Genomic DNA, 26,678 nt, shown 5'->3' on the forward strand with positions numbered 1-26,678 from the left:
GTGACAATGCACAAAGCAACTGTGAGGCGCAAAGTGAGTTGAAGAGGTTATGTAATAGGGAGAGAGATAGAAATGAGACACCCACATTCCATTTCAGAAGAACAGCGAGCAGACACATACCTCAACCCTCCTGCTTAAAACCACACACAACTGTTACTCAGAAGCTCCAGTATCTGGCCATTACATTAGTACTACAAGTGACTGTGTTACAAACAATTAACTGGACCCAGATACCAGATGAGCAGGCAAGAGATACAGATCTATTTGCTTTTTAAGAAAATGGTGGCCTTTTTGCCCTGTGCTGATTGCACTGTAGTAGCTATTATGAGATTAAAAAAATATTTTAATTATTTGTGTAAGGGTGGTACCTAACTAAACAGTGAGATGAGCAGAATGACTTTGAGCTGCATAGTGTAAGTTCCTCCTCTCCTCTCCCAAGACCTCTAACCCCACTGCACATCCTCTAAATCTGCTCCAAGGGTTCCCTCAACCCTGTAGAGCAGATATAGGGCAGTGTGTGGAGTGTGGAATGGGCAGGGGAGTTACATTACACAGGTAAAAAAATGCCGCGCTGTCTTAACCCTTTAGCTGGATAGCACCCAAAACTATAATCTCACACCTTTCCTCTATTGAACTCGAGAGCTTACATAGAAGACCCAGGTGTCTTCCATTAAGACTGAACATACCCAGCAAGGTCACTGCATTACATGCTTTCAACTGTGGCCTGGAATGTGCTGCTTTTTAAAAATGAATTTATTACTCCCTCTAATAGCAAACTCCAGTGGTAAGTGGTAACTTTTTGTTGCAAGTCCCACTTGTTCCATTTAACCCTGCATCCATTTAACCTTGCGTCCAAGGGCCTTGAGACATCTTTCCGTCCTCTGCACTGAAATCTTTTGTGTGTCTCGCATCCTACAGCCAAAATCCTAAACGGAATCCCTGCCTTCCTCCGTGCTTTTCAATCACCATGTGCCTAGCCCTAAGATTTTAAATAGTTTTCTACCCAATGGCAGCAGACGTGTAATGAGACAGGATGGGATGGACCAGGCCAACTTGCCTCAAGTAAGATGCCACTTCAGTTACGTCTCTGTCAACACCAAGTATCCTACCATAGCTAGAGTACATTTGTAATACTGGGGCTTGAGCCTGGACAGAGAAGGTAAAATAATTAAATAATATGGGTTACTTTAGTCTACATTTTGCAGTAGATATCTGGGATTAAAGCTAAATAATTTCTTGTCCAGACCGTAATTGTCTAATGACTGGGAGATTTCTGATCATTAGTATTTCAAAAAAGCAAAAGGCAACTGTTGAGTCATCATGCACTCCTCTTACCTGGAAAATGTTTATAAGAGGAGAAGGTAAGCAAAACTTAATATATGCAATAATTGAATATTTTCACTTTTAAGAACATGAACCCTGATGTAAACAAACCTGAAATAAAATGCAATCAGAACCCATTCAAGAGCAGCTTCAAGTGTTATGATTTGTCACTGAAGACCAAACAGTCAAAACACATTTGGCAGTCTGAATTGTTTTTTGCTTAAGCTGTGGCTGGCTAGTTAAATCATTCTCTGGCTTATAACAATCATATGTATTTTATTAGTGTGTTGGAAGATTTCACATGTTTTATATACTGCATTTTTATATGTTTTATGTATGATAAACCAATTGATTAAAATTTGCTGGATTTTTATGGTTCCTGGTTATTTTGTGTGTGTCTTAGATTGGAGCTTGATCCATCAGCCAAATGCTTTTGATGTGCAAGTTCTGTTTTTGCTCCTTCACTCTGTACAGCTTGCCAAACACACTCCCTATTTTGCAGAGGTGCCTCTTATTTTAAACAGGTTTCACCCCTTTATTTTTAGATCATTACAAGGCCATTAAAGGAAAACAGAACAGGCAACCAAGTGCCACAGCACCCCTCATTTCTGAAATGCAGTTCTGGCACCCTGACCCCTGCAGAGGCACACAAGGCTCGCAACACAAGGCACTCTGCGCAAGAAACGAGTTACACTTAAAACTCCTCTGCCAATTTGTTCATTTTAAAGACTACATTTCAGAGACATGAAGGGCTTGGTATGTTCTGCACAAAATGTACCCATGGAGTTAGAGGACAAATGATCTATCTTTTGTATACCTGCATAAATCCCCTGAAGTTAATGGAACGTTGCTAATTTACAGCAGCTGGTTCCAGATGTGGAAAAGATCTCATGCTTCACACAGTCTGGATCATTATCAAGGAGACCAACACAGGAGGCACTCTGTTCTCAAACTGCCAACCATTATCATTTGAAGTATCTCTCTCTCTCTCTCTCTCTCTCTCTCTCTCTCTCTCTCTCTCTCTCTCTCACACACACACACACACACAGGGTGCCATACATTTTGCTTTATCAGTTTTCAAAGGGATCTGCAAATACATGCAGTTCATCCCCCTAGGATCGTGTTTTATGAAGGGTGGTATATAAAACCCCCTAAACAAACAGAACAAATAAATAAATACTTGGTAAGGGATGGTGCAGGGTGGTGGTGGTGGTGGGGAGAGCCTTCTGATCTATCGCAATCTCATTCCTACATTCCTGGCAAAGTACCAGTGATAAGTAAATAATCCAAAGTGGCAACTGGAGTAAAGATAAACCTATTGCCTTCACTTGCATGTATGCATATTGAGATTTGCATTCTGATATTATATGCTAACTATGTATTTATTTATTTATTAATCAATTGAAGGATTTTTGTTTGGGGCTGGGTGAGTCTTGATTTTTAATCCCAGGGGTGGTGGTGAATTTACCCAATGAACTGCAGGACCTAGTTATATGTGGAACATGAAATCAGACATGGGGAGTGAATCCTATGTGGGTGTGGTAAATTAGGTGCTCTATTGTAGCACACATAGGACCCATGTTACTCATGTGCAGCCCTACTTATAAGTTGGATATGATATTACTATTTGACTATTAGAGGAAGAGTTATAGCTCAATGGTAGAACATCTGCTTTACACCCAGAAGGTCCAGGGTTCAATCCCTACTGTCTCCAGGTAGGGCTAGGAGAAACTCCGACCTGAAACCCTGGAAAACTGCTAAAAATCAGCATAGATCATAGTGAACTAGATGGACCAATGGTCTGACACATTTTTAAAAATAAATAAATAAAACTAAATAAATAAATTGTATTATTATGTTGTGACAACATGTAGCAAAAACAATTATACATCAAATACCCTGGCTTCTCATGCAAAAAAGGAGAAAACAAATGAAATAAAAAAGCGAAAAGGAAATGACATTTGAAGAGGGAAGAAAGGTAACGTAACAACTCCCAATACAACAATACCAATAAAATTTAAAAGAAAAATATTGTCATTTACTTTGTCATTCCAGAAATGTAAAAACAAGGCCAACCTCTCCATAAATTTATTTCCTTGATTATTTAGTATGTGTTTCCGTCATGTGTAAATTTTATCATTAAGATAGTTTGCCAAGTTTTCCTTAATCAGTTATTATACTGAGATCATTATTTTTGTGTGCAATACACTGGTCTGACACAATTCAAGGCAGGCTTCCTATGATTCCCCAACTGAGGGAGATCCTAGGGGAATCATATTACTTTGAGGGTCAAGCTCAAACCCACTTCTGGACCAGAATGCCAGTGTGGTACAGTGGACAGAGTGTGGGATTTAGACATTGCAAGCCAAGTTCAAATCCCCACTCAGCTCTGGATCTCACTGGGTCACCACAAGCAACTCAATCAGCCTAACCTAAGCCACAGGGTTGTTGCAAAATGCTACCAAGTGCTGGAAAAGGAGTTTGTAACGAAATAATGAAAAAGCCATTGTTGCAAGGCAGTGAATGGGGGCTCCTTCCTTCACCATGTGCCAAATCCAGGCCACGTACTTCATTCAGGCCACACGCTTACAATAGTTGTATGAATTGACTCAGTGTAACCTTGGATATATTGCTTCTGTTCTCCCCAATGCATCTTTTGACCCCCGTGGAGGACATGAGAAGGGAACCTGTGGCCTTCCAGATGTTGCTGAACTACAACTCCCATCATCCTTGGCCACTGGCCAACTTTGCTGTGGGTGATGGGAGATGTAGTTCAGCAGCATCTGGAAGACCAAAGGTTCTCCAACCCTGCTCTAGTATAAAGTAATAGAGGCACCATTTTAAATACATATTTCCCACAAATTTGCAATGTTTCCATATTGGTTGAGTTTGGCTTTTTGTCAAGGTATGATCTTTGTTCACCAGCAAAGGGATCATCTGTGTTTTCTTACAGAGATACCACCCACCTGCTTGTACAGTAATACAAGAAAACAGACAACTAGGAACAGGAACCATACATCTATGTGGACCAAGATGCCATACATTTATACTCACATCTACCCACATCTACAAGACACTACGTCTCTCAGTCATCAGAATACTTTCGATCTTTTTGATGCGATTAGCACTTTACCCCACAGCACCCCCTGCTGATCTCCTAGTGCCCCAGCATGCGTTCTCTGTTGCTGCAGATTCTCAGAGAAAATCCAATGGAAGCTCCAACCGGAAACATAATCCCCCCCAAAAAATAAAAATAAAAGGGGGAAATAGATGAGTGGTATAATGCTGTCCCTGTTAGTTGATTCAGCATGCAACCTGGGACTCTGCAGGCAACAAGTACCATGATCACACATCATTTTGCAGTGCAGAGAGAGGGCTGCAATCTGTACTGAAACATGAGCCCCAAGTATGGGAGAGAAACAGAGATCCGGAAAATGGAATATCAACAGAGAAACTCCACAGTTCATTGCCTCAAATCTGATCTGTTAACCCTTAAAGGAAGCTCCTTCCCTTAGTGAATTTATACTACTGCTCTGCTCTGCTTTTCCAGCCCCACACTTGCCTTCCATACCACCTCATGAAGCCCCACTTAAGGCTGCATGATTGGCATGTGCTTCCAAGGTCACAGCTAGAATGGAAGCACAAGGATGCATCCGCCCCCCCCCCCGGATCTTTCCCAATTTATTATCAATGTCTACTTTTACCAGCAGAACACCTGAAGTGAGGAGTAGTAAATCAGTATCACTTCCACCCTCCTTTTGGAAAGCAGCCCTCCCTTCCCCACCTTCCCACCTGCGTGCTAAATTTAAAGGAAACATTTGTGAAACGTACTGAGATGAGAACCACCATCTACCATTATTCCACAGCCCGGCATTATACCCTCCCACTCCACACTGCTACAAGGTGTGGAACTGCCGCCGGCTGACAAAGGTCTGCTCGACACAGGTGGCACACTCCCCCACTGCAACTCCCGTGCGCACACACAAAAATACGCACGCATAGAACATGCACCATTGCTCATCACATTTCAGCACACGAGTAAGCCACCACATGCTCAGCTAGTCATCATGTACACACACACACACACACACAGAGAGAGAGAGAGACATGCATCCAGGAATATTACATGTCACAGATGTCAAGTGCCACCATCATGTTTGCGTGCACATACCCCCTCAATGTTTGTTTTTAGACACATAACACAGATATATGCTCAATAGTTAAGCACTGTATATTAGAGTTTTGCATTAAGAGCACAGTGTCTTCCTGGAGTGTGCTTCAGGAAGACTGCAGAGTACAACTGAAGAAATCGGAACAAGACTTCGAACATGAGTCTCAGCCATGTGAGTTGGCAAATATCCTAAGTTTTCTCCAGCTACGCAGCACATCTCCTCCCAACCCCCAGAAACAAATGCTTCTACATTCAGGCAGGTAATTGACCTGGCTTTTTATTCATTTTTCTGTCAAGAAATGGTTAGTTTTAAGTGATTTCATCCACAGCCTTTGTTCCTCGTTATCACGTTTGGTTGGATTTCACATCATTGTTAACCACCTTGGACACCTTCACGGCAATGCAGGATATAAATCTCTTCAACAAACCTATAAATCCAACATTAGGTCTCCTCCAAGAGGACTCTCTCCCACCCTATTCCTTATGATGTCAAAACACAGCTTGGGCTATTCAGACACTCTCTACCACCTCCCAACAGCAGAATGAAACCAGTTGTCCTCAGTCATGTCTGCCTGTCTTTTTGGGATGTTACCAGGGGCTAACTTAGTGGGCCCAAATATGAACCACCCACCCACCTCGCTGCTGCCCATCACCATGGTATCTGACTCCGTGACGCATAAAATCAATAGCAACACAGAACACTCAAATCCTGCTGCCAAGTACAATCACATTCAATGGCTCCCTTTTCCTCAACACTATATGTAATCTCTACAAAAACACAGAGACACAATGTTGATGGCAATTAACATTCTCTCCCCCAGCCCTCATATCAGGAACCAGGTACCAAAAGCACGAGCAGGTACATTTCAAGGTCTTAAGAACTGTGGAGTAACCAAGAGAATTGTCGAGGCTGGCTGGGGTTCTGTATTGACAGAAGCAAAACAATCGCTGGCATTTGGGGGTGTTGCACAAAAGAGGTAAATAAGAGGGAAGACTACTCCTCCGCATACACACACACACACAAACACAAAACACAAAAATCCTATCCATCTCACTTGAAATAGCGAGTACAGTAAATAACTGTAGTGTCTCTCCATTTCATACTTCATTGTTGAAAGCCAACACTCCCCAAGGCACTCGTGCCATTGGTTAAGGCCCTATACAGCTGCTTTTTCTTCCACCGGCACAATGCTGGACTCACCTGGGTGTCAATGGAAGGGACAACAGCTGATGCCCTGGCAGACGCTCCCCCTTGCCATGGAGTACTTGTCCAAAGAAAGCTTTGCGATGACGCCTGGCTTAATTGCTGTGACAGGTCTTTCTTCTTTCCCTTGTCTTCTTCCCTTTCCCTCCCACCCCCCTCCTTTAAAATAAAAAAGGAAAGAAAGAAAATCCTCTTTATGCAGCAGCCACCGTTCTCCCCATAATGATCACTGATGCGATGCCCATTCATTCAGCTTTTCCTCCCCCTTCCGCCTCTCTTTCCCGGTCTCCTGGATTGAGGTTGTTAGTGATGCTGCAGCAGTGCTGAGTGAGATCCCCCTGAGAGTACAGTGAAGAGAGGTTGGGAGGGAGAGGGGGGGAGAAAAAGGCAGAGATGCAAGAGAGAGAAGAAGAAGAAGGCAGGCCCCAAAACCAGATCTGGATTTGTAGGAGCCTGGAATACTACAAACACACACACACACACACAATGGAAACTAGGGCAGGGAAAGAGCTGGGCCAAAGCTGCCGCTGCACATCGTATTATTGTGCCTCTGGCAACCTGAATCATGCATAAGGTCAACACACCAGAAAATCTGAGGCACTCAATAAGTTATTAGCAAGAAGATGCAGGCAATATAAAGAGGCAGGCGACAGACAGACCCTGCTCGGTTGGAGGCTTAGTCAGTGCTTTCACAGCACGCCTTGATTTTTAGAGATGGGTAGAGCTCCCCGGCTGGAATGAAATAGCCACAGCTCAGCAGCAGGTGAAATCCGGCACGAGATAGTAATAATAAAAAAAACAATCCACAAGCAATTGCTGTTTCCTTTCATTTGAGGCATGTATTTAAAAAAGAACAGGAGGGTGGGGGAGCCGCTTGCTATTGTTGTGACTGTTCCACAGGCCAGAGAATGACAGCCTGACAAATTAGCAATAATGACCATGACAATAACTCCTTGCATTTCCCAGCCCTTCTGTTTGCAAGCTGCACAGCAGAAAAGGGCAATTAGAGGTGCAGTCCTCAAGTTTTTTTGTTTTGGAGGAGCTTCATTGAAGGCTATGGGATTTTGCAGTAGATGGTGATTGAGTCATGGCATGGCATGGCCTGCTTATGGACAATGTCATATAAAATTTCACTGTTAGCAGCAGTGAAAAGGTGTGTTTTGGGAGGTTGTGCTATTTTGCTAACCCACTTAATTTTACATGTGCTCCAAGGTACAGCATATACTGTAGTCCACCATGCCCCCCATGCCCACTGTGTTTTCATCCAGAAGTTTATAAGCAATCGTAATTTCATTTGCATACAATCCAGGCCGCAGATAATAAAGGCATATGTTGCACAATCAAAATGCTCCTAAGTCGAGTTCAGACATGCAAACAGTTAGAAAATAAGGGCTGGCCAGCCCCTCTCATTCTTCCATTGCCCATTCAGAGTGGCAGTTCTAGGTCGATATTTTAGGTCAGTCACTAACTTGCCCTAGTTTTTGAGCTGAAACAATAGTAAAATAGTTCCAAAGCTCTCAAAAAGCAAGTTGCAATGTGATTGGTTCAACTACTTCTCGTGGCACATCACTGACATAAATGGGATTTAAACATACTTTCTAATCCATTGCTTTCATCAATATTTATTTATTTATAAGATTTATACATTGCTTAATCAAAGAGCTCTCTGAGCAGTGTACAATATATAGTTATTTATTTATGTATGAGTTGTTGATATGGAGTTTGGGGCACATCCTAACTGCTGCTGATTTCGTGTCAGGCTCAATCAGCAAATTCAATTATAGTAGTTTGGGAGGTGTTTTGCAACAAACCTGCTTCCTTAAAAGATCAGACTTCTTGTGATAAGGAAAGTGACAGGAAAATGCCTTGAAAAGTGTGGGATAACACTCGACACAATGTCATCTAACCTCTCCACAAACAGATCAAACATTAAAAAGACAGCAACCTCCTGCTTCCCTGCAAACCAAAAAAATCAGGATGAATGCTTAGTGAACAGGTTGTCTGTAAGCACTGATAAAGCAAAAGTAGAGGCTAAATTTAGAATAACCTGTGAAAAGAAACCTTTAATACACATTTTGAGAGCTATTCCAGTCAGATTACATTTTGGCCTGTATTGATTTATTCACCATTTTATAGATTGCACTCTAGCCATTTCCTGCTCTGTGGTCCATCTCACCTCCCTAGAAATCAACTGTCATTTTAACACTTCTCTTTCCAACTAATACAGTATTAACTTTATATCTGTTTTCTCTTTTGGAGTGGGGACAACTGTGGCCTAGCCTAATGCTGGATCCCTTGGAGAAAGTTCCCAGACCATGGATAGCTCCAAGTGAGCAACAGGCTCTGACAAAGGATGGGAGCAGACTGCAGCTTTTTAAGCCTCTATTTTCAGATTACTTTGTCCATATTCCACCCCCTTGCAGAGAACTTTAGAACTTCAAAGGACCAGCCCTCAGGTCTAAGGATGGGCACTCCTCCAGCATTCTGCAGACTAGTGATGTACAGTGAGAGGCATCTGGTTCTTCAAGCTGAAGGGAAGTTTCCTGTGAGGATCTGAGCTCTGGCCTTATAGAGCCTGCAGGTCCCCCCTTTCTTCAGCAGTCAGCTCTGAGCTCTGAACCTGACCCATCCAATACTGCAGTAGTCTCTGATTCAGTGTCCAGATCACTGCTAGATTCCGGATGCCTGATTTGGAGTGTATGTGAGGCATCCAGTGCTAACCCCACCCACAATGTAGAGGGGAACATGTATTCTTGTTTGTTGCCACATGCCACCTGACACCGTCTTACACATGACAACATCTGTATGGAGACCACAGGCAGGTTACCACAGAATCAATGCCAAACAGCCTTTCAGCCACTGCTCCAATTAAGATGTAGCTAATCTGTGATTAATGATATAATAAACTAATCACACCTATTAATTGGTTAACTTTTATAATTCAACCCAGTTAAAGTTTGCCAACTACTCCAGCATCCTCAGTATTGATTCATATGTACACGGTTTCAATGATTTTGGAAAAGGCTTCAGTCTCAGAGAAAAAAATTGAAACAGACTGCAATTTGCCTTTCTATTGCAGTTATTAAGTTTGATTCCAGAAAAGCACAGGTACATTTGCAGGACTAGTATCTGAAACAGGGGTGGCTAACCTGTGGCTCTCCATCAGCGGCAACCAACAATGATGCAGAATCATAGAATTGTACAGTTGGAAGGGACCCTAAGGATCATCTAGTCCAACTCCTCTGCAATGCAGGAATATGCAAGTGTCCCATGCACAGATCGAATTTGCAACCTTGGCACCACACTCTAACCAACTGAGCTAGTTCAGCAATATCTGGAAGGCCACATGTCAGACACATCTGATCTAAACAGTCATTTGCAATGGGGCAGCAAAGCTGGAGACAGACGACAAATAAAGTTCCATATCCATATTATAAGGAATCATTTCAAGAAGGAAACTCCCCCCCTACTCCCAGTTTTGGGATGAAGTTTTTATCATTTAACCCAGCAAATTATGGACAGCCAGGTAATTTGCTGCATAAGTACAACAAATGAGTTGGATGTCACAGGGCTTACTGCAACCATGATACCCTCAATGATATTCTGTGAGGGGAGATGCTTAAGGCTGTGTGAGCCACTTATTGGAGTGGGACTTTCATTCACTGCGCTCTGCTCATATATCTGTGAATAAGGAACAAAGGAAGCTGCAATACACTGAGGCAAATCATTGCTCCGTCTAGCTCAATATAATCTACACTGACTGGCAGCAGCTCTCCAGGATTTTGGATGGGGTTCCCCCCATCCCAAGCCCTGTCTGGAGATGCTGGGGACAGGATTTTCTTCATACAGGGCAAATCTTCTACCACTGAACTATGGCCCTTCCCCCAAAGTGTCAAAGACATCTTAAGTTTGCAGTGCCCTCTTATCCAAAGGATGCTAAACCTGTGGCTCTGCCCCTGGCACTCAGTAACAATACCCTCCCTCCCTATTATGGACAGGGTTCCTAAAATATAAGCAGTTTGATACAGTTGTGAACTGATGGCAACACTAGATCTGTGGGGTGGCTGAAGTCTTTTTGCAGAATCATAAAGAAGAAATGTTGCCACAACAGTTATGAGGCCTGTTATATCTAAAGTGGCTTTTGTTTTTAGGCTGAAATTTGCAGGGGGGGGGTTGTCAGTAACCAAGGTTGGGGCCTTGAGGCATAGTGGGCAAAGGCAAATACGATTTAATGGATTTCTTCCAAAGGTAACTGTCAGCATGGCTGCAAGGTACATTAAAGCTTTGGCAAAGTGCTGCAGGCAGAATTCTAACTTTCTGGCCCAACAGCAGCTGAGAGGACTTTATAGATTCTCCAGAGCTGGGTTTTCTATTCATAAGATTCTTCTGAAGTTTGATGTGTTATTCTCAAATATGTGTGGGGATATGAAGATAATACCATTCACTAGGTATATTTTGAACCTGCTGGCCAGGTGGAAAGAAATCCAGTGGTGCTGTCTAACTGCGTATTAGACCGGTATTCTCAGGTGGATAAATTGGCCTTTACCACCAATGTCTGCTTGCTAGGATTTTAGTCTCGTTTCAAACGCATTTGTTGTTTTTATGCTTTTAACTAGTTTCAGTTGTTTTATGTGTAAATTGCCTTGGGGCAGTGGTTATAAGACGGTTAATAAATAGGTATTGTTGTTGTTTAAGATGATGATGCCGATATCCCTCAGGTCAGAAATACAAGTAGGCTTCAAATAGCTGTTAAATGGAAAGACAGCAGGAGCAGCAGAGCAAAAGACCAGACAGAAAAAGAACATAGAAATGCCACAGTCTGAGCTCCACACTTGTGAAAACTGCTTTTGTTATAGGAAGGCACTTCAATTTTAGCCTCTTTATGATAAACTGGTGGGGGGATGAGAGTGGAGAAAGGTCATTGTCCATTTTGCTGACACTTTCTGTTGTGGGCATTTCTGACTTCCTTTAAGAAGTTACCTCTTTTTCCACATAGTTGCTTTCTCCTAGGCCCAATCATGATGCAACTGCTCCTGGAGTCTCAGACCCCTTACCAAGTAGTTCAGGGGTAGGCAACCTAAGGCCCAGGGGCCAGATCCGGCCCAATCACCTTCTCAATCCAGCCCGCAGACGGTCCGGGAATCTGCATGTTTTTACATGAGTAGAATGTGTGCTTTTATTTAAAATGCATCTCTGGGTTATTTGTGGGGCATAGGAATCCGTTCACCCCCCCCCCAATATATATATAGTCCGGCCCACCAAATGGTCTGAGGGACGGTGGACCGGCCCATGGCTGAAAAAGGTTGCTGACCCCTGAAGTAGATGATGAGAGAACAGAGTAGCTGCCAAGGCAAAGACTTTAAGAGCAGTTTCATCATGATTGGGATGGGCAAATACATCAATTCTACTGAACAATTTCCACATATATCACAACAAGGGGTGGGTGTGTGTGAGAGAGAGAAAGGACGAGAACGAGCAGCAGCAACCCTGCCAACAAAAAATCCCAAACAATACCCCAACTCAAGAAAAGCATCCTCAGCTTTTGTAGCTGGAGTCAGTCAGGGCCTCGCCCTACCAGGCCAGGTGGAAAAAGTCTGCAAGGCAGGGAGCAGGTCTTCCAAGACTCACAGCCAAGGTGATTATGTTGAAGCAATGCAAAAATATCAAATGCTTGGACATGTCAATTGCTGCAAATTTAAGATAAGTTCATGAGGCGGCTAAATGCAGCAGGCAAACTCTCAATGAGCCCAGTGAACAGTGCAGATAAGGACAACTCAGGGGCTCAGGTGGCTCTTGACTGGCATTATATACCTTAGGGCATTTATACAGCATAGATTAGAAATTAGAGGGACACGAGAAAGCTGGTGCTTTAATCACAAGGGCTTTTTAATTACCTAGATATTGACTGGGAGGTCTGCCAAAACAAGATGCATCTACTGATAATGCCAGATATGACTCTCACATGGAAGCTGCAAAGCTGGCTGCCCAGCAAGGAGCCATAACAAAGCTCCACTTAAACCTGTTATGTTATGCTATAAGAGGGATAAGCAAAGTAAAGGGGCAGAGATTTCCTGCTGATCTAGAGGTTGCACCAACACTCAGTTCATAAGATGCAGGAAGAAGCACCAAGCAGCATATCCAAGCTGAGCTGAACTCATTGTGCCGATCCTTTGGAAACATGTTGGAAGTTTTGTGGCAGTTCCTCGCTCATCTTTTGGGAGCCACATCAGTTTGGCAAGTTTAAAATGAATCAGCTGCCTTTTGCTGAAAACCTAAAGCATAGATTGGAAAACTGGCAATGAAGTAAACACCATCAAGAACCTTAAGACGTGCTTCCATTGTGAACATGGTTTGAAGTGTGGTGTATGTTAGCCACCTCAAATGTCTCTTAAGATGTGGCACAAGTATTCCATACTCACCAATATCCAATCAGACAAGGACAGATCACAAATAATCTGTCCATGTAATACTTGCCAGTAAATATGTGATGGAGAACTGTATTGAAGAAACTGCTTTCTACATACATTTTGATACTCAAGTTATGCAACTGGAACCCAAGGTTTCCATGTGTACATGTGATGTCTGAACAAATGGCACACTTGTTCCGAGGAGGGAAGGCTGCTTTCTCACATCCCAGTCACAGCATGTGACCTTCCAGACAGACAGACAATAGTGGTAGCCACCAACTTGGATTCATTTAAAAAGGAATTGCAAAATAAATAAATAAAATCATGGAAGACAAAGCCATCAATGCCTACAGGTCATGATGGCTATATATTATCTCCAGTATGAGAGAAATTATACTCTGAATACCAGTTGCTGGGGGCACAATTGGGAAAGTGCTATTGTACACAAGCCCTGCTTAAGGGCTTCACACAGGGAGGGATCTGCATGGCCAATGTGGGAACAGAGTGGTAGACTAGAAGGGTCTTTGCTCTAATCCAGCAGGGCTCACAGTCTTAAACTCAAAACTCACTTCCTTTTTGTCAGCTCTTGAATTCACAAGTGACAAAGCCAAACCCACCGGACCCAGCTTCAACAGGCAAAATGCCCAAGAGCAATCTCTGCCTCAATATGTTTTTGTTTGTTTGCTCTACAAGTTTTACCATCTTTGGGGATAGATCAGAAAGTACCCCTCTAGGGAATATGGCGTCCACCATGGCTTCAACACTGTTAAGAGGGTATGAATGTTGAGACTCTGCTAAGCAACTTTCTAAAGTACTTTCAAAATGACAGCAGAGAAGTTAGAATATATTCTGTTATTTTATTTGATAAATTTCCCTTTTCTCTCTGGGTTGGATTCATGCTTAGAATAGACCTAGTGATTTCAAGCATCTACTCTAAGCCTGGATGCAATCTTATGTGTTCAACAAAAAAGGATTTCTATAGGTAAACTGTTTTTGTGTTGTGTAACTCTGCAAGTTCAATACAAACTCACTTCCTTAGACTCTTTTGTCACTACATAAAACAGAATTGGATACTGCACTGGATGAGACTGGGTAGACCCACGCCATAAATTTAAAACACATCCAATGCACATTTAAAACATGTGACTTTCCCCAAATTATCCTGGGAACTGTACTTTAAGGAGAGGGATTCATAGCTCTAAGTAGTAAACAATGCTTCCCTGTGCTTTAAATGTATGGTGTGGATATGCCCTGGAAAGACCACACCTGCAAACAGTGAAAGATAATAGGGGTAATAGATTTTCTACCCACAATCCTTAGCAATAACTCCAAGGACCAAACATCCATTTAGGGGGTTTGATGGCAGCTCTTTGCCTCTGTGGTGTACTCCAAGGGAGGAGATTTTAGGCTCCGCATAAAAGGATGTGCTCAAATGCTCGTGACACCTTTCAGAAGTAATTTTCCTCTTGCTATTTGCCATTCACAATCCAGTTACATTTGACACAGCATTTTTCTGTATCCATCCAGTAGCTTAGCAACCTTCATAGAAATACTCAGAAGCATCCATTCATACTAAGAAATCATTCTGGATCAATGAGAGAAGTTATTTCTACCTACATAGAAATCTTGGTAGGTAACACAGGAGAGGCTTCTTAAGCAACTTCATCATTACAGCGGTATACTTGCTATTGTTTAGCACAGGATTAATGTGTTCCTCGCTTTCACCCAAAACCTTATGAGCCATTTAGTAACATTTAGGGGGTAGAGGCAGGCCTGTGCAGATCTGAAAGGGGGTGTATATCAGAGTGATGATAATACATAGTCAACCCAGACTCTCTACTTAACATGCACCACACCTGGGTGCTATCACTCAGACAGGAACCGCCTTGGAAACTGTCATGCAAAAATGATAGGAGCAGGAAAGGAAGTAGGAGGCAGGGTGGATGCACCAGTAGAAAAATCAGCAACTTAGGATATTGAGGTAACAGTATAGCAAGATTATCTCACACCTTGTCCTGAACCCATGGCTTACCTGGCAGCCGGTCAGCATGCAAAGTCCAAAGTTCAAAGTCAATCCACACAAGCAAAGTCCAAAGGTCAGGAAACACAGTTCAGGGTCAAACCAAACAGCCAAGTTTGAAGTTCAGCAGTCAGGATACAGTCCAGAGTCAAGCCCAATGCACAGTCTTACAGGAGCATCCAAGCCAAAGTCCATCAACGTCGACAGTTCAGCAGACACAGTACCTCAGATCTGCTTCCCTTTTGTACTTTGCACTCTGGGCTTGATGAGGCATATAACCCTCACCTGTTTCAAGCCTACTCCAGCTGAGGAATCACACACCTTCTCTAGGAGCTAGTGAGTCCCACCTGGTCGATTAGGGAGCTGGGCTGTGGGCCCTTGCCTGCCTCAGCCTCCTAGAACATAGCTGTCAACCGTCCCTGCTGTTTCCCAATGCTATAATAAGGGAATTTCCTGCAAAAAAGAGAAAGTTTGACAGCTATGTCCTAGAATGCCCCTCCCATTGCTCCCTCTGCTTCAGAACCTGCTGTGTTCGTGGGGTCAGAGTCCCTCTGGCTCTGGGTCCTGCTGCTCTGGTTCCTGTGCACTGACCACGCATTCCTTTGCCATCCTCCGTCACCCCATGAGTAAGACTCTCTCAAGACAAATCTTTAAAAATGTGGTATGAACACCGACAATTGGGAAACACTGGCCTGCGACAGCTCCAATTGGACAACAGCCTTTACCAAAGGTGTCTTGGAATTTGAAGACACTCAAACTCAGGACGAAAGGGAGAAACAAACTAAGAGGAAGGCATGTTTGGCAACCCCTCACCATGATCAACTCCCGCCCGGAAACCTATGTTCCCACTGTGGAAGGATGTGTGGATCCAGAATTGGCCCCCACAGTCACCCACAGACACACCATTAAGACAGTGGTCATAGAAGGCAATCTTACTCGGCAACGAGTGATCACCAAAGAAGAAGAAAGCCTTACTTCTCCATCCCCTGCTTGTCCTAATGTGTCCCAGTCTTTTCCTGGCTACACCCCTCACCAGAATCCTCTTCCTCCTCCCCTTCCTCCTGCCAGTTCATTACACACCTCAAAACGGAAACTAGAGAGCTGGGAAAGGTGCAAAAAAATGGGAATAAAAATGATCAAGGGGCTGAACCAACTTCCATACAAGGAAAAGTTACAGAAAACATTTGGAGTTTTAAAGTTTTTTTGGGGGGGGTGGAGTCAAGTAAGAGGGACATGCTGGAGGTGCATAAAATTATGCATGGTGCAAAGAAAGTGGCTAGTTTTAAAAGAGGATTGGCAAATTCATAGAGGATAAGGCTATCAGGGGCTACTAGCCATGATGGCCACACTCTGCCTCCATGGTCTAAGGTGGTAATACTTCTTGAATACCAGTTGCTGAAAAGAGCAGGAGGGGAGAGTGTTCTTGTACTCAGATTCTGATTGCTGGCTTTCCATGGGCATCTGATCAGCCTCTGTGAGAACAGGATGCTGGATTAGATGGGACACTGGCTACTCTAATGATCCCTGTGGCCCTCCAGATGTTGCTGAATAACAACTCCCATCATCTCTGGCTATTCCCTTCCTGATATAAAAAGAGACAGGACCACAAAATGGTACACCCCACAGCAGCCATTTTGTGATTAGAACCCATGGCACTCATTAGCCCCAAAAGGTTAGCAACCCCTTTACTTGTACTGTATATAGTTGACTTGTGTTTCCTTTTATAAATGCAGAGTAGTTTTAATGGGATTGTTATGGATGCTGGTATGTTTCTTTTCCAAATAAAAGATGGTATGTAAATTTTTAATAATAATAATAATAATAAGAAGAAGAAGAAGAAGAAGAAGAAGAAGAAGAAGAAGAAGAAGTGGTGTACCCCACCCATCTCACTGGGTTGCCCCAGCCACTCTGGGCAGCTTCCAACAAAGCACTTAGAAGCCTATTTTGGCATTAAGCGGTATATAAATTAAATAATAATAAAGGTAAAGGGACCCCTGACCATTAGGTCCAGTTGTGTCCGACTCAGGGGTTGCGGCGCTCATCTCGCTTTACTGGCCGAGGTAGCCAGTGTACAGCTTCCAGGTCATGTGGCCGGCATGACTAAGCAGCTTCTGGTGAACCAGAGCATCTCACGGAAACACCGTTTACCTTCCCGTTGGAGCGGTCCCTATTTATCTACTTGCACTTTAACGTGCTTTCAAACTGCTAGGTTGGCAGGAGCAGGGACCGAGCAACAGGAGCTCACCCTGTCGCGGGGATTCGAACCGCCAACCTTCTGATCAGCAAGCCCTAGGCTCTGTGGTTTAACCCACAGTGCCAGTATAATTCTCCAATGACACACTGTGACACTGAGCAAAATATCTCATGAGAACTGGTGTGGAGCAGTGGTTGTTGTTGTTGTTGTTCAGTCGTTCAGTCGTGTCCGACTCTTCGTGACCCCATGGACCAGAGCACGCCAGGCACGCCTATCCTTCACTGCCTCCCGCAGTTTGGCCAAACTCATGTTAGTAGCTTCGAGAATACTGTCCAACCATCTCATCCTCTGTCGTCCCCTTCTCCTTGTGCCCTCAATCTTTCCCAACATCAGGGTCTTTTCCAGGGAGTCTTCTCTTCTCATGAGGTGGCCAAAGTACTGGAGCCTCAACTTCAGGATCTGTCCTTCTAGTGAGCACTCAGGGCCGATTTCCTTGAGAATGGATAGGTTTGATCTTCTTGCAGTCCATGGGACTCTCAAGAGTCTCCTCCAGCACCATAATTCAAAAGCATCAATTCTTCGGCGATCAGCCTTCTTGATGGTCCAGCTCTCACTTCCGTACATTACTACTGGAAAAACCATAGCTTTAACTATACGGACCTTTGTCGGCAAGGTGATGTCTTTGCTTTTTAAGATGCTGTCTAGGTTTGTCATTGCTTTTCTCCCAAGAAGCAGGCGTCTTCTAATTTCGTGACTGCTGTCACCATCTGCAGTGATCATGGAACCCAAGAAAGTGAAATCTCTCACTGCCTCCATTTCTTCCCCTTCTATTTGCCAGGAGGTGATGGGACCAGTGGCCATGATCTTAGTTTTTTTGATGTTGAGCTTCAGACCATATTTTGCGCTTTCCTCTTTCACCCTCATTAAAAGGTTCTTCAATTCCTCCTCACTTTCTGCCATCAAGGTTGTATCATCAGCATATCTGAGGTTGTTGATATTTTTTCCGGCAATCTTAATTCCGGTTTGGGATTCATCCAGCCCAGCCTTTCGCATGATGAATTCTGCATATAAGTTAAATAAGCAGGGGGACAATATACAGCCTTGTCGTACTCCTTTCCCAATTTTGAACCAATCAGTTATTCCATATCCAGTTCTAACTGTAGCTTCTTGTCCCACATACAGATTTCTCAGGAGACGGATGAGGTGATCAGGCACTCCCATTTCTTTAAGAACTTGGGAGCAGTGGTTAGAGTACCGAATTAGGACCTGGGACATCCTCTCCTCATATCAACCAACCCAGACCCTGCAACCATTTGAGGCGGCTCCCCGCTTGTGGAATACTGCCCCCAGGGAGACTCGCCTTCATTATATATCTTTAGGCATCAGGCAACAACTTTCCTCTATAACCAGGCCTTTGGCCTTTAACTATCAACAACAACAAAGTTGAGGATATATAATTACAACTGCAGAACCTCCGGCATACAACAAGACAGATCATTCCACTGATTCCCTTGCAGTTCCTAAATGCAGTTCCCAGCTGGCCATTCAGGATTCAGACAAATAGTTGGTAGAATACGCACGACTCATCTACCTGATATGCATAAATGCAGATTAGGCTGCCTGGATTCAGGGACCTGGAATATTGCAATTTGTTTTTCTACTGACGTACTTGTAGCCAGGTACCCAAGGCTCAACATACAGCCTGGGGCAACATATGTGCAAATTACATAAGGAACGCAATTGCACACACAGTTTAATTTTAATCTTTCTTGGATGCTCTTGTTTTACAAAGTCACCAGGGCCTGGAAAAGATCCAAGTGAAAATAGGGAAGCTTAAAAGAACTGGATGAAATAATTGAGTGGAATAAATAAATTGGGCAGCACAACGAGCCTCACATTTGCATTGTGCTGAGGCAGCGGAACAACTGACAAGATGAGGTGGGGTCATTACCACAATCTACAGCCATTTCAAATGATTATGGGCACTGGAAGGAGGTGGCGTAATAGGTTAACACACAATACCTTAGTAAGATTCACACAAAAAAAGGATTACTAGGGATTTTGTACAGAATTGGCAGGAATCAGCTAAGGCAAAATGCAGCACTGGGGATCCCACTTCATATCATGAAGAGACTTGTTGGATTGGCATAAGGATAAGACATCCCAAGAGACCAGCAACCAGAGCAGCAACATCAAAGAATTAGTGAGTTGGCATTTTAAATCAGGAAAATCAGCTTTTTGTGTTGGTTGGACTACATCTCCCATCAGTCCAAACCTTCATAGCCAATGGTCTAGGTCTAGGATGATGAGTGCTTATGTCCAGCATCATCCAAAGGGCCACAAATTCCCCATCCCTATTTTGCATCATCCCATGCATTCACCAGGCAGTGCTACACACACACACACACACACACACACACACACACATCTTATGTTTTATTACGTTTCAACTTTATTACACTGCCACCTGCCTTTGAAATATACTGCCAGGCATGAAGGCAACATATAAATATTTAAGGTAATTACCAGCAACGCCCCTCTCTCCTTCCTTTCTTTTTCTTGAGGTTTGTTGGCACAGGAAAGCACGACAAGAATACTTCACAGTACAGAAAGTGTCCTGCTCATCCACTTACGAAGAGACCACCTGGATCAGACCAAAGTCCTATACAGTCTAGAAACCTGCCCAGAAGCCGGTAAGCAGGACATGAGCACAACTACATTCTCCCTGTTCTGTATGCCTCTGATACTGGAGGCATCATAGACAGTAGTCTTCTCCACTGATTTTCTTATCCCCTTTTAAAACCGTCTATATTGGTGGCAATTAGTACAGCTTGTGGCAGTGAATTCCATAGTTTAACTGTGCATAAGGCAGGGACAGCGACCCTGCAGCCTTCCAGCTGTTATTGGACTACAAATCCCATCATCCTTCATCCCTTACCATTTGCCATGATAGCTGAGGCTGATATGAACAGGAATCTGGCAACTTTTGGAGGGTCACTTGCCTCCCTTCCCTGGTATAAAGTATTACTTCCATGTAGAAACTTTCACACTGGTATAAAACAGCCTTAAAGGCATTACTGTATGAAGAGAGGACAGTTATCTAATTATACTGTGGCTAAGCTGTAGAAAGCAAAGAAGACTAATGCTAAGGGGGTGGGGATCTAGAATAACATCTATCTGAAGAAGTGTGCATGCACACGAAAGCTCATACCAAGAACAAACTTAGTTGGTCTCTAAGGTGCTACTGGAAAGAATTTTTTATTTTATTTTGTTTTGACTATGGCAGACCAACACGGCTACCCACCTGTAACTGGATCTATGCATAACATAGGGATGGAAGAAACTCCCAATTTCATTTTTCTTAGTGTCTCAATTTTTCAATCTTAAATTCAGTTCTGCACATTTCTATAGTAATTTACCATTTTTAAAAATTTTCATTAAAATTATTCTGCATTTTAATCTGAATGTTTGTATGCAGTTTTGACTAATGTACACATTTTTGCAAGCAATTTCTCCCAATATAATACATTTTTGTATGTTAATTTAACCGATATATTCATTTTTACACACATTTCCTCCAATATATGCATTTTTGTAAACGCTGCTTGGTTGGAAAACTCCATAGCAAAATTCAGATAAGTGTGAATTTTGGAGGCTGGCTGTGTTTCAGTTCTCATATTTCAAATTTGACATATTTGGCTTTACAATGTGAATTGAATTGAATTGAACTGAATATTCACCCCCCCACCCCACCTCGCCCCAATATGAGCACATGAAAAGTATAATGGGAGCTATTGACATTTAGTTTATCCAGAGCATTATACAAGAAGAAAAAATGGCCAGAGAAACCAGCATGGTTCTGTAAATCTGCCATGATTTATCTTAGATGGGATTTGAAGAGCACTTCACTGATAAAGACTCTTGACACTTTGATGGGTCAGGATCAGAGTACAGTACAAAGGAAACCCCTGAGGCTTTGATTATTCCTCCCACCCCATGCAATGTATTTCAGAAAGTTAAACAATACTCATCCGCTCCAGAAGATCAGGGCTTCCGAGTCAACTTCCGATTCCAACCAATAGAATCAACTTTTCCAGGTTCGCATTGCAATTCAATGGGATTTCAGTGCTTAAGCCTCTTGGGGATCCTCTGAAATACCAAATCTATAAATGGGGAGGGATAAACAATGAAATGAGTTCAGGCAATTTTTAGTAAAATTGATGCAGAATCAATTAGCAGTTTTTAATTATTTAATTTTATTTATTAGATTTATATATTGCCCTTCCTCAAAAGATCTCAGGGTGGTTCACAAGATAAAAACACGAGATAAAAGCACAAATAAATAGTTAAAACAGAAACAAAAAGCAATACCCCCCAACACATTTAAAAGGATGTAGAATATTAATCAGCCAAAGGCCTGGTTGAAGAAGAGCAACAGATGTGATTCATACCTTTCTACAAATAGGCTACATTTCAACTACATAAAAGTCAGGGGGTTCAACACACACTTCTTCATCCTCCCTCCAGGTAAGCAAAGGCATTATCCAGGGCTTTTTATCAGCCAGAACTCAAAAGAACTCAGTTCTGGCACCTCTCAGGTGGGCACCATTACCATTATAAGAACAAGGTTGTCAGAGAGGTGGGCACATAATGGTGCAGAGCTATTGTTCTCATACATGGCTTGTGGGTTTCTGTGAAACACTGGGCTTGCCACTGCTGGAAAAGTATGTTGAACTAGATCAGGGGTCGGCAAACTAAGGCCTGTGGGCCGGATCAGGCCCAATGGCCTTCAGGATCTGACCTGCGGACTGTCCATGGATTGGCGTGAGGATTCTGTTTGTTTGGGCTGCGCCATTTCCCCCCTGCACCATTCCATTCTCTCCCTCTTCCTCACACACAGCGCAGCGGCACCTCCTCCCTCCCTCCTCCTGGCTTCTCCCCGCCTTGCCTGGAGGAGGAAGGGGCCTAGGCTGAGCTGGCTGAGCACCATTTTAAGCAGCCCCTCTCCAGAGCCAGCCCTTTTGCGCTGCTCATCTTCCCTCTGCCGCGCCAACCCTGGTGCTCCTGTGAGCTGGAGAGCGGAGCGGACGAGCTCGCTCTGCCTACCCATGAGAAGCAGCGGTGGTGGTGGTGGCAGTGGCAGTGGCAGCCCCAGGGAAGGTAAGTGCAGCAGCTGGGGCTGGGGAGGAGGACTACTTGCCCCCCTTGCCTCCAGCCCCCCCCCATGCCGCTTCTCTGGCCCGCCACAAGGTCTGAGGGACAGTGAACCAGCCTGCGGCTAAAAAAAATTGCTGACCCCTGAACTAGATAGTGTTCTGGTGTTATCCACTGAGGGCTCTTACATTCCTGTGTTGCTTTACCCAGTGTGAATCTTGCGTGTGTTTTTTCCTGATTGCTTTGTTTCCAAGGTATCTCTTGCTTCTGTTTCCCCCCCCCCAATACAATCCCTGAAGACAAACATGAGATAAAGTAACACACATACAAAAAGGAGATGAAGTAAACTGATAGGGAAAGGCACAACCCAGGAGTAATCACTAGCTTACTAAGTCCCTCCACAGAAAACAGATGCTAATAATATGGCAGCCAACACTGTCATTAGCACATAGGAACATGTCAGACCATTATTCCACTGATGTCACAGGTCTCCAGGGTCTGAGATGGGGATCTTTCCTAGCCTGGGATCTTCTATCTGCAATGCAGATGCTCTGCCATTGTGTTATGGCCCTTCTCTAGCAGCATGGCCATGTGTCCTCTTTACAGCAGATAGTCCTCTATTTGAAGGGTTGTCTGGTCCAAGTCTGATTTAATGGTAAATAATCCATTGGAAGGGTCATCAGGGGCCTTGAAGCTGTCTGTCAACAGTTAGCACCAGGGCTGAGTAGATACAAAGGTCTCCTGATCACAGTGTTTTCCACCAAAGTGAGATGTACAGTATTTATACTATTTAAATCAGGGTGATTATCCCTAAATATGTATCTACACATGTAAATTAGCACACACAAAGTTTATGCAAACCTGCCCTCTTTTAGTGGGGATGTGTAAATTGAGCACCCCAATCATGAGATATAATTCGAAGTGTTGTTTTCCAGTGTTTTATTAGGAGCATGCATTTCCGGTGCTTTTTTCAGAGTAGGAGGGATAGGGTAATCTTCAGGAGCTATATTTACCAGTGCTGGGTGGAGATGGGAGTTAGAATACAGGGTGTGAAGAGTAGGGTACAAATGTTTCAAATTAATAATTAATTAAAACGAGTGCTAAACATCGGCTAGATTCCACTAGATTTCCAAAAGCAGCTTTTACACTGTATGAAAAATTGCATAAAACCAGAAAACTAACAGGTATGGGAATGTTAGGTTTACAGAAAAGGGTGCTGTCTGAATGCAGCCTGTGATTGGTCCGGCTGAACTGGTTCAGGAATGTGAACTCTCCAGCCAAACTCCATGGATCAACATAGCATCTTGAGGTCCCACCTGTGATGGCTGTCATGGAAAGCTACAGCATTTCGGAATTTACTGCTATGTCACTGCCGTTTTCCCTTGTGAATTTCCTTTTCTGGTTTCTCTCCTGCTTCTTTGAGGCAAAGCAAAGATTCAGAGACTATGTAGATGAGTTCAAATCCCATTTTAATGACATCCCATCACCCAGAAGAGCCTTACTATAATAAACAGTAAAATCCTCCTTCTGGCTGCCTTTAAAATCAGTAATAAAACAGGATGGGAAACAGTAGCTAATGGCCCCAAATGATGTCACTTTCTAGAAATATCAAGCTTTGACAGTCAATAAGGGGCTTAGGAATATCAATTTGTACTTTTAAAAGCCTTTTTATTTTGAATTAGAGTTCTCTGTTGCTTCAGGAAAAGTGAGGTTTCCCAGCAGCTGCTTTCCCCGCCTCCTGAAGGGGTTCTGATTAAGAATAAAATGTAAAAGAGTAGTTAAGAAACTGGTCATACAGATTGAGCTATAAAAGAAAGGGCTATAACAAATATCTCTCTCAGGGCAAGGAGCACAGGCAATTTTCATTAAGGAAGTAAGGAAAATAAATTAGAGCAAGGGTGGGGAACCTCGGTTCCAGGGGTCTCTATCTGGCCCTTAGGACTCTCCCAAGACCAAACCACCTCCTCCAAATGTTGACTGTTGTTTTGGGGGTGGGGCAGTTCTGGGCACCTTCTTCACCCTTCTGGGTGAAGGTCCTGTGTGAGTGCCTGGTGGTGGTTGGAGGATGGATGGCGGCTAACGGATTGAGGTTGAATCCTGACAAGACAGAAGTACTGTTCTTGGGGGACAGGGGGCGGGCTGGTGTGGAGGACTCCCTGATCCTGAATGGGGTAACTGTGCCCCTGAAGGACCAGGTGCGCAGCCTGGGAGTCATTTTGAACTCACAGCTGTCAATGGAGGCGCAGGTTAATTCTGTGTCCAGGGCAGCTGTCTATCAGCTGCATCTGGTATGCAGGCTGAGACCCTACCTGCCTGCAGACTGTCTTGCCAGAGTGGTGCGTGCTCTAGTTATCTCCCGCTTGGACTACTGTACTGCGATGCGCTCTCCTTTGAAGTTGACTCGGAAACTGCAATTCATCCAGAATGCAGTAGCTAGACTGGTGACTGGGAGTTGCTTATTGCCTTGACATCTGCCAAGACCATATAATACCGGTCCTGAAAGATCTTCATTGGCTCCCAGTACAATTCAAAGTGTTGGTGCTGACCTTTAAAGCCCTAAATGACTTTGGTCCTGTATACCTGAAGGAGAGTCTCCACCCCCATCGTCCAGCCTGGAAACTGAGGTCCAGCGCCGAGGGCCTTCTGACAGTTCCCTCGCTGCGAGAAGTGAGGTTACAGGGAACCAGGCAGAGGGCCTTCTTGGTAGTGGCGCCCTCCCAGCAGATGTCAAGGCAATAAGCAACTATTTTACTTTTATAAGACAACTGAAGGCGGCCCTGTTTAGGGAAGTTTTAAATGTTTGATGCTTTATTGTTTTTAATATTTGGTTGGAAGCTGCCCAGCGTGGCAGCCAGATGGGCAGGGTATAAATAAATTATTATTATTAATAATTATTATTATTATTATTATTGTCATCATCATCAATATATTACTAGTTTTTCTACTGTGAAATTGGCACTTGGTGGTTCTGTCAGTTTCTTCATTTTCCAAATGTGCCCCAGGACCAAAAAGGAGAGGACCCCTGGGAGGAATTCAACATTGTACCATGTTCATCGTTGCATCAGGGCAAGTATTTCAGCTTGACAGATGAAATGATTGCCCCTCTTCTCCCCCCCTCCACATGCTGTTGTGTGGGTTCTCTTGAACCACACCCCCCTGCAAGTCAATCTGGGGGGAATGGGGGCATATGGTATAGGAAAGGAGGAAAGCCCAATTTTTCAAGTGGAAATCCTTAAGTGAGCATATGCTGATGAGACTCTTGAACTGAATACTACCCGTGGTCTATAACACCTTAAACTGCTGAAACAGCACAAAATCAACATCAGAGGAAGTACCTCATCTTCAAGGTAGTATTAGCTACATACACTTCATAGAATCATAGAATCATAGAGTTAGAAAGGACTCTGAGGACCAACCCATTGCAATGCAGGAATCTCAACTAATAATTATTATAATAATAATTTATTATTTATACCCCACCCATCTGGCTGGGTTTCCCCAAACACTCTGGGTGGCTCCTAACAGATTAAAAACAGAATAAAACACTAAAGCGGATGGCCATCCAACCTCTGCTTAAAAGCCTCCGGGGAAGGAGAGACCACCACTTTCTGAAGGAGTCCGTTCCATGGTCGAACAGCTCTTCCTGATGTTTAGTCAGAATCTCCTTTCTTGTGATGTGAATGCATTGGTAAGCCAACAACTACCTGTTATAACTTTCGATTATAAGATTAAGCTATGATGATCTGAAAGGTAGTTTGGTTCTGTTTGGTAATTCTATGTTGACCAGCATCTTTCTCTCCACAAGTGAAAACACAATAGGTGTCCTCCCTTTATATAGAGTCCATGACTTATAGACATGCTAAAGCGGTGATTGCTCAGAGATTGGGGGATATTGCCAGACACGAGGACATAGCCCGCGTGAAACCTGGGATGTTTCTGGGGGAGCAGGTGTATCGGGCTGCACCAGCCCGTTACCTGGCAGATATCCACTATGTGGAATACCGCAGACTTCTCACTGCGGCCAGACTGAACGTTCTCGATTCGGCGGTTTTGAGGGGAATATTTAGAGGAGTTCCATATGATCAGAGAACGTGCCATTGTGCTTTAGGAGAGGTAGAATCCACAAAACACATTCTACTGAGTTGTCCCTTTTATAACGATTTAAGGCAGTATCTCATAGCCCCATATTTATCTCAGTTTAGCTC

The sequence above is a fragment of the Lacerta agilis genome, chromosome 6, assembly GCF_009819535.1.
Source record: "Lacerta agilis isolate rLacAgi1 chromosome 6, rLacAgi1.pri, whole genome shotgun sequence".
In the NCBI taxonomy this organism is placed as follows: domain Eukaryota; kingdom Metazoa; phylum Chordata; class Lepidosauria; order Squamata; family Lacertidae; genus Lacerta; species Lacerta agilis.